Below are 10065 nucleotides of genomic sequence, written 5' to 3'. Positions count from 1 at the left end.
AGATAATAGTTCTGTCTCTCTCTGTCTCACACACAGATAATAGTTCTGTCTCTCTCTCTCTCTCTCTCTCTCACACAGTTATTAGTTCTCTCTCTCTCTCACACACAGTTATTAGTTCTCTCTCTCTGTCTCACACAGATAATAGATCTGTCTCTCTCTCTTTCTCTCTCTCACACAGGTAATAGTTCTGTCTCTCTCTCTCACAGATAACAGTTCTGTCTCTCTCTCTCACACACACAGATAATAGTTCTGTCTATCTCTCTCTCTCTCTCACACACAGATAATAGATCTCTCTCTCTCTCTATCTCTCTCACAGATAATAGTTCTCTCTCTCTCTCTCACACAAACACAGATAATAGTTCTGTCTCTAAAACACAGATAATAGTTCTATCTCTCTCTCAGATAATAGTTCTGTCTCTCTCTCTCAGATAATAGTTCTGTCTCTCTCTCTCTCTCTCTATTTCTCTCTCACACACACAGATAATAGTTCTGTCTCTCTCTGTCTCACACACAGATAATAGTTCTGTCTCTCTCTCACACAGATAATAGTTCTTTCTTTCTCTCTCTCTGTCTCACACACAGATAATAGTTCTGTCTCTCTCTCTCTCTCTCTCTCTCTCTCTCTCACACACACAGATAATAGTTCTGTCTCTCTCTCTCTCTCTCACAGTTATTAGTTCTCTCTCTCTGTCTCACAAAGATAATAGATCTGTCTCTCTCTCTCTTTCTCTCTCTATCACACACACACAGATAATAGTTCTGTATCTCTCTCTCTTTTTCTCTCTCTCTCTCTCTCTCAGAGATAAGTTCTGTCTCTCTCTCTCTCTATCTCACACACACACAGATAATAGTTCTGTCTATCTCTCTCTATATCTCTCTCTCAGATAATAGTTCTGTCTCTCTCTCTCTCTCTCTCTCTCTGACACACAAAGAAAATAGTTCTGTCTCTCTCTCTCTCTCTCTCTCTCTCTCACACACAGTTATTAGTTCTCTCTCTCTCTGTCTCACACAGAATAGATCTCTCTCTCTCACACACACACAGATAATAGTTCTGTCGCTCTTTCTCTCTCTCGCAGATAATAGTTCTGTCTCTCTCTCACAGATAACAGTTCTGTTTCTCTCTCTCTCTCTGTCTCACACACAGATATATTTCTGTCTCTCTCCCTCTCTCTCTCTCTCTCTCTCTCTTTCTCGGTCTCACAACAGTTTTGTCTCTCTCTCTCACTGTCTCGCACAAAGATAATAGTTCTGTCTCTCTGTTTCTCACAAACACACAGATAATAGTTCTGTCTGTCTCTCTCTCTTTCTCACACACAGATAATATTTCTGTCTGTCTCCCTCTCTCTCTCTCAGTCTCACACAACAGTTCTGTCTCTCTCTGTCTCACACACATAATAGTTCTGTCTCTCTCTCTCTCTCTCTCACATACAGATAATAGTTCTGTCTCTCTCTCTCTCACACACAGGTAATAGTTCTGTTGCTCTTTCTCTCTCTCTCGCACAGATAATAGTTCTGTCTCTCTCTCTCTCACACGGATAATAGTTCTGTCTCTCTCTCTCTCACACACAAAGATAATAGTTCTGTCTCTCTCTCTCTCTCTCTCTCACACACACAGATAATAGTTCTGTCTCTCTCTCTCTCACACGGAAAATAGTTCTGTCTCTCTCTCTCTCTCTCTCTCTCTCTCTCTCACACACACACACACACACACACACACACACACACACACAGATAATAGTACTGTCTCTCTCTCTCTCTCACACACACAGATAATAGTTCTGTCTCTCTCTCACACACACACAGATAATAGTTCTGTCTCTCTCTCTCTCTCTCACACACAGATAATAGTTCTGTCTCTCTCTCACACGGAAAATAGTTCTCTGTCTCTCTCTCTCTCTCTCTCTCACAAACAGATAATAGTTCTGTCTCTCTCTCACACACAGATAATAGTTCTGTCTCTCTCTCTCTCTCTCTCTCTCTCACAGATAATAGTTCTGTCTCTCTCTCTCTCACACACAGATAATAGTTCTGTCTCTCTCTCTCTCTCACACACAGATAATAGTTCTGTCTCTCTCTCTCACACACACACAGATAATAGTTCTGTCTCTCTCTCTCTCTCTCTCTCTCTCTCTCTCTCTCTCTCACAGATAGTTCTCTCTCTCTCGCTTTCTCTCTCTCTCTCACACACACACAGATAATAGTTATGTCACTCTCTCTTTCAGATAATAGTTCTGTCTCTCTCTCTCTCTCTCACAGACAGATAATAGTTCTGTCTCTCTCTCACACACACACACAGATAATAGTTCTGTCTCTCTCTCTCTCTCTCTCACACGGATAATAGTTCTGTCTCTCTCTATCTCTCTCTCTCTCTCACACACAAAGATAATAGTTCTGTCTCTCTCTCTCTCTCACACACAGATAATAGTTCTGTCTCTCTCACACACACACAAATAATAGTTCTGTCTCTCTCTCACACGGAAAATAGTTCAGTCTCTCTCTCTCTCTCACACACACACACACACACACACACACACACAGATAATAGTACTGTCTGTCTCTCTCTCACACACAGATAATAGTTCTGTCTCTCTCTCTCTCTCTCTCTCACACACACACAGATAATAGTTCTGTCTCTCTCTCACACACACACAGATAATAGTTCTGTCTCTCTCTCTCTCTCTCACACACAGATAATAGTTCTGTCTCTCTCTCTCTCACACACAGATAATAGTTCTGTCTCTCTCTCTCTCACACACAGATAATAGTTCTGTCTCTCTCTCTCTCTCACACACAGATAATAGTTCTGTCTCTCTCTCTCACACACACACAGAGAATAGTTCTGTCTCTCTCTCTCTCTCACAGATAATAGTTCTGTCTCTCTCTCTCTCTCTCTCTCTCTCACACAGATAATATTTCTGTCTCTCTCTCTCACACACACACAGTTATTAGTTCTGTCTTTCTCTCTTTCTCTCTCTCTCTCTCTCTCTCTGTGTTCCACACACAGATAATAGTTCTGTCGCTCTCTCTCTCTCTCTCACACAGATAACAGTTCTGTCTCTCTCTCTCTCACACACAGAAAAGTTCTGTCTCACACACAGATAATAGTTGTCTCTCCCTGTCTCACACACAGATAATAGTTCTGTCGCTCTCTCTCTCGCTCTCTGTCTCACACACAGATAATAGTTCTGTAGCTCTTTCTCTCTCTCTCGCACAGATAATAGTTCTGTCTCTCTGTCTCACACAGATAATAATTCTCTCTCTCTCTCTCTCTCTCTCTCTCTCTCTCACACACACACACAGATAATAGTTCTCTCTCTATGTCTCACACAGATAATAATTCTCTCTCTCTCTCTCTCTCTCTCTCTCACAAACACAGATAATAGTTCTGTCTCTCTCTCTCACACACACACAGATAATAGTTCTGTCTCTCTCTCACACAAACACACAAAGATAATAGTTCTCGCTCTCTCTCTCCATTTCAGACACACACATCGTTCTGGGCATTGAGAGTTCTGGTAAACTGGGATGTGATGATGTTGTCACTTCACCTCTCTTTTGTCTCTCTAGTTTGTTGACTGAGAGCGGCGCAGTGTTGATCATGCCTGTGGTTCCTTTTAGCTGTGCTGCCACAGCTACATCTGCCAAAGTCCATCTTTGCACATCATAGTTTCCTAATTTCCACACCCTCTACCTGGACATGTCTAATAATCTAGTCTCTCTGTCTGCTGAGGTTCACCTACCCCTGATGTCATGACGTTACTGTCTCAGCTGCCATGGCTCCTCCCACCACCCCATGATGCCCCCTGTTGTAGCCCCCCACACCTCCACCCCACACAGCTACTTCCCCGCTGCCCTTCATGGATGATCTCATACAGGAAGAGTTTCGGTCATGTGCACACCGTCGGGACCAGACTAGGACTTCTAGAAAACCACACTAGACATTAATTGCTTATTGTTCCATATTTCTTTATTTATTTTTCTCCATCTCACTACTTATTCTGCTCCTTATTGTCTATATTCTTACTACTGTAATGTCCGTTATTGTCCAGAGGACCCCACCAGTTTACAGCCCACCAGAACCAGTGCACCGAGGACACTGTCAGCACTGACATCCACACGTCTCTCACACATCTGGAGGACATGGACAGTTATGTTCCAGTGCTGTTCACTGATTACAGCTCAGCAGTCAACACAGTCACCCCAACCAAACTGACTGAAACACTCACCATTGGACTCACACCCTCCTTCTGTAAATGGGGGCTGAACTTTCTAACAGACAGAATCAGTCAGTCAGAACTGGCAATGTACATCCAGCACAAGGACTGAACTCTGGGACCCCCCAGGACTGTGTGGCCGCCCAGTATAACACCAGCATCATCAAACTGGTTTGCCTGATCACTGGATGAGACAGCATACAGGAGGGAGGCGACAGACATGGTGACATGGTGTCATGACAACAATCTCTCCCTGAAAGTAGACAAGACCAAGAAGATGATTGTTAACCCAAGGAGGAAGGAGAAGCAGCAGCACACCCCACTACAGACAGGAGAGATGGATGTGAACTCCTTCACCTTCCTGGAGTTCACATCAGTAAGGACCTCACCTGGTCCTACAACACACCCCACATCAGTGAGGACCTCACCTGGTCCTACAACACACCCCACATCAGTGAGGACCTCAGCTGGACCTACAACACACACCCCACATCAGTGAAGACCTCACCTGGACCTACAACACACCCCACATCAGTAAGGACCTGAGCTGGACCTACAACACACACCCCACATCAGTGAGGACCTGAGCTGGACCTACAACACACACCCCACATCAGTGAGGACCTCACCTGGACCTACGACACACCCCACCGCATCAGTGAGGACCTCACCTGGACCTACAACACACACAACGCATCACTGAGGACCTCATCTGGACCTACAACACACACAACGCATCACTGAGGACCTCACCTGGACCTACAACACACACAACGCATCACTGAGGACCTCACCTGGACCTACAACACACCCCACACCAGTGAGGACCTCACCTGGACCTACAACACACACCCCACATCAGTGAGGACCTCACCTGGACCTACAACACACCCCACATCAGTGAGGACATCACCTGGACCTACAACACACACCACATCAGTGAGGACCTCACCTGGACCTACAACACACACCACATCAGTGAGGACCTCACCTGGACCTACAACACAGCCCACATCAGTGAAGACCTCACCTGGACCTACAACACACACCCCACATCAGTGAGGACCTCACCTGGACCTACAACAAACACCACATCATAAAGAAATCCCAACAGTATCTGCTGTGTCCTCTGTTTATGTACGATACACAGCATGACTTGCAGGTAAACACTCTCCTGACATCAGAACTCTGAAAATGTTCAGCTCTTGTTCACAGTTTTATTGACAACAGGAGGAAACGTGAAACTGAATCACATGAAAGACAAATCAACAACAAGCCAGCCACAACAAGTACCGATATACACAAAACACAATGCAGCAAACTTCACAGAGAATAACATTATCCACCAAATAATGATCTGTGATTACAAATAACAATACAATAAACTACACACAACCACAATGTTTTCAACAGGTATGAGATGTACGCAGACAACTGCATTAGCACGGCTATAATAACTACAATAACTATAATAACTACAATAACTAGAACTCTTGGAGTTGTATTCTCTCACTCTACGATCGCTACACACATGAACCGAATCGCTGCTACTGACACCCTGTGGTTCATAAATGAATTACAACTAACCTCAAAAAATGGAACAGAGTTTATAAACTCCTGACAGAACAGCATCTGTATTTCCTGAGGAGGCTGAGGAAATGTAGCATGTCAACTAAAACTCAGCAGTTCCTACAGGAGAATGATGGAGAGTGAACTCACCAGCCACCACAGTATGATATGGGAACTGCACTACTCAGGAATGGAAGACTCAGTTTTCAGTATTTTCTCATTCTCACTCTTTCATAAACACACACAGACACCAACACAGAAACACACACGCACACACACACACACACACACACACACCCACACACACACACACACACATATATATACAAGTAAGCACACACAAACAAACCCCCATACACATGCACACACTAACGTTCCATACCTGAGAGTGTCCAATCTGCAGTGGGGATCCTCCAGTCTAGAAGAGAGCAGCTTCACTCCTGACTCTCCTGGGTGATTGTACGTCAGGTCCAGTTCTTTCAGGTGGGAGGGGTTTGACCTCAGAGCTGAAGCCAGAGAAGAACAGCCTTCCTCTGTGACCAAACAACCAGACAGTCTGCAGAAAGGAGGGAAACAGGTAGAGAGACAGAGAGTGAGATGCACTTCCAGAGCAGCCTGCATGGGGCAGCTAGAGAGGCTGGTAACTGTAGTGGAGGTTCCTCCACTCTCATCTCTCTCCGGCGTCCTCCATGGCAGATGGTTTTGTTCACTCTTCTCCAGATCGCTGCTGTCTGTGTTTATTTTAGCTCTTATTTTTATTCAGCTCTTCAGAACTCTAGTGCACTATTAACCTACATCAAAAGAACCCTAAAGCTGGACTTACACTGTGTGATTTCAGTGGTCTTATAAGACTGTTACATGTCAGACTGTATGAGATGATGCCAGTAAAATCTTGGCAGAATTCTACATCTGGCTGTGATAACAGGAGTAATAACACTGTCACATTTCTGGACCTGTGACTCAGAGATAAAGTCTAAGAATCCTAAGCGATGCATACTTTTTTTGGAACTTGCAAAGCTGATGCCAGACTTTCACAAGTGTTTTCCTCAAGATTACAGATAGCTAGACTGCAAGTAGATACAACAGACATTACAATATACCCTACAGTAGATACAACAGATATCACAATATACCCTACAGTAGATACAACAGACAATACAATATAGGCTACAGTAGATACAACAAATATTACAATGTACCCTACAGTAAATACAACATATATCACAATGTACTCTACAGTAGATACAATATTACAATATACCCTACAGTAGATACAACAGATATCATAACATACTCCATAGTATATAGTATAGTGGAATTATTTTTGTCATTATGGGAATATCTCTGAGAAATAGATATCCAAAATCAGCATATTGTAAATGAGTACATGAATTCCCCTAATGGTAGTATGACTTTAATATGGGATTATTAAACTTCCGCGTGCTGTCTCGACAGCAGAGTCCCTCGCAGTCTTCAAACACAGACTGAAGACCCATCTGTTTGTGGAATATTTAAATGACCACTGATCCTGCTCCTATGTTGACTAACTGAATCTCTAGTACTTCTTGTAGGGTGTTTATTACTCTGATGTTGACTGCTCCTATGTTGACTAACTCTAGTACTTACTGTTTATTGCACTGATTGTCTGTTATAGAGCTTAAATGTATTTTGTACTTCTAGACATTAGCATTGATCCCTGTATTTCAACAGTATTCTAGTTCATTGGTATCTTGCACTCTAACCTACTTTACTGGCTAGGATCTTTTCTATGAGGAAATGACAAAGCACTTTTCTAAGTCGTCCTGGATAAGAGCATCTGCCAAATGTTGTAAAAGTAAATATAAATGTACTCTTATGTGGTCATGGAACTGTCTTGGCTTTATGGGACATTTCTGAGAAATAGATATCCAAAATCAACCTGAATGAAATGAGTACATGAATTCACCCAAAGGTATTATTATTTTAATAGGAGTTTATGAAAAATAGTAGAGTGAAATCTGTCCAAACTTACTCTGCTGATACTCTGCAAATTCAATCTATACAAAATGAGTGCATTATTTCGCCTAAAGGTAGTTTGACTTTAATATGCATTTATGAAGACATTGTGCAGTGAGTGTCCAAACTTACTCTGCTAATAGTCAAGGGCTTCTACTCACATGTGGTAGTGGAACTGTTTTTGCATTTTGTTAAAATTCAGAAAAATATGTAAAACTTCAATATAGATTTATTAATGATATAATAATAGATTTAATGATATAATTAATGATATAATAATATAGATTTATTAAACTAGTGATAACCCGTTTCAGCTGGCCATCAAGATCTATAATAATCTTCTGAGAAACATTATGTAGAAAAAGCATTTTCCACAATGCTTATTAAGCTGTGTAAATATATTAGCAATTGTGTTTAATGTAATTATGCAATTAAACTAGTTCAATCAAGTAAACTGTATTTTGTACTTTTAAATGTAGTAAACGTGCATGTCCATCAAAGCTTTTTAAAATACGCAAGTCTGTTTCTTTGCTTAGGGAGAGTTAGATTGCGGTGAGCAGCGAAATACCGTAAAATCGCGCATATAGGCGCAATGAATTTAAACCGCGGATGACTTGACCGTGAATCGCTAAAGCGCGGATAGCGTGATCGCGGTTGTAACCTAGTGACCACCTGTAACCTAGTAACCACCTGTAACCTAGCTACAAGGTTTAAATGTGTTTAAACTGATGTAGGGGACATGACTGTTTCTCTCTCTCTCTCTCTCTCTCTCTCTCTCTCTCTCTCTCTCTCTCTCTCTCACACACACATACAAATAATAGTTCTCTCGCTCTCATGCACACATACAGATAAAAGTTCTCTCTCCCTCTTTCTCTCACACACAAATACACACACACACACACACACACACAAATAATAGTTCTGTCTCCCTCACACACACACACGTTTCAATTGAGGTGAAGCATTATAAACAGTAAATGAAACATACTTGTGTCAATCTGTGTAATAAATAAGATTTCAAACAGTAGTCATATTGGCTCTGAACTAAACAGTGATAGGTCTGGTTTACTGTGTGTAAACAGTAGTTATTTTGGTCCTGAACTAAACAGTGTGAGGTCTGGTTTACTGTGTATAAACAGTAGTCATATTGGTCCTGAACTAAACAGTGTGAGGTCTGGTTTACTGTGTATAAACAGTAGTTATATTGGCCCTGAACTAAACTGTGAGGTCTGGTTTACTGTGTATAAACAGTAGTTATATTGGTCCTGAACTAAACAGTGTGAGGTCTGGTTTACTGTGTATAAACAGTAGTTATATTGGTCCTGAAATAAACAGTGTGGGGTCTGGTTTACTGTGTATAAACAGTAGTTATATTGGTCCTAAACTAAACAGTGTGAGGTCTGGTTTAATTCTGTGTGTGGTTATATTTCTACATGTAGTTATATTGCTACATTTGGTTAGACTTCTACATGTGATTATAATTCTACGTGTGGTTATATTTCTATATGTGGTTATAATTCTCAGTGTATCTGAATCATGTAGTATCAAATGATGAATTATGCATGCAGAAATGTCTGATCTAAAGTTCTGATGTAATACAAAACACCACACATGCTATGCACCACACACACACACACACACACACACACACAATATCACTACTTCACACAACTAATTTATTCACTAAAATGAACCATTTACATTAACACAAAAAAAACAACTAAACAAGTCAGCAGAGCTGTGGGGCTACAGTGAGAGTGGACAGAGCTGGCACTACAGCAGACCTGTGGGGCTACAGTGAGAGTGGACACAGCTGCCACTACAGCAGGCCTGTGGGGCTACAGTGAGAGTGGACACAGCTGCCACTACAGCAGGCCTGTGGGGCTACAGTGAGAGTGGACACAGCTGACACTACAGCAGACCTGTGGGGCTACAGTGAGAGTGGACACAGCTGACACTACAGCAGGCCTGTGGGGCTACAGTGAGAGTGGACACAGCTGACACTACAGCAGGCCTGTGGGGCTACAGTGAGAGTGGACACAGCTGACACTACAGCAGACCTGTGGGGCTACAGTGAGAGTGGACACAGCCGACACTACAGCAGACCTGTGGGGCTACAGTGAGAGTGGACACAGCCGACACTACAGCAGAGCTGTGGGGCTACAGTGAGAGTGAACACAGCTGACACTACAGCAGACCTGTGGGGCTACAGTGAGAGTGGACACAGTTGGCTCCTCTGTCTCTGTCTGCTGTGTCCACTCTCTTCCATGTCCTCCTCCTGGACACT

General features: G+C 42.5%; 1 pseudogene across 1 annotated transcript in view; it reads right to left on the bottom strand.

Annotated features, from left to right (window-relative positions):
- The window catches only part of LOC145657338 (NLR family CARD domain-containing protein 3-like), a 40272-nt pseudogene that overhangs the window by 12415 nt on the left and 17792 nt on the right, over nt 1–10065 (bottom strand). The window contains exon 8 of the transcript XR_014122982.1: nt 6166–6339. The product of XR_014122982.1 is annotated as an NLR family CARD domain-containing protein 3-like (transcript). The remainder of the gene's footprint in view (nt 1–6165; nt 6340–10065) is intronic.

The sequence above is a fragment of the Electrophorus electricus genome, chromosome 1 (genome assembly GCF_041902795.1).
Source record: "Electrophorus electricus isolate QZ-2024a chromosome 1, ASM4190279v1, whole genome shotgun sequence".
In the NCBI taxonomy this organism is placed as follows: domain Eukaryota; kingdom Metazoa; phylum Chordata; class Actinopteri; order Gymnotiformes; family Gymnotidae; genus Electrophorus; species Electrophorus electricus.
Note: the sequence above shows the minus strand (reverse complement) of the source record. Positions and strands in the feature narration are given on the sequence as shown.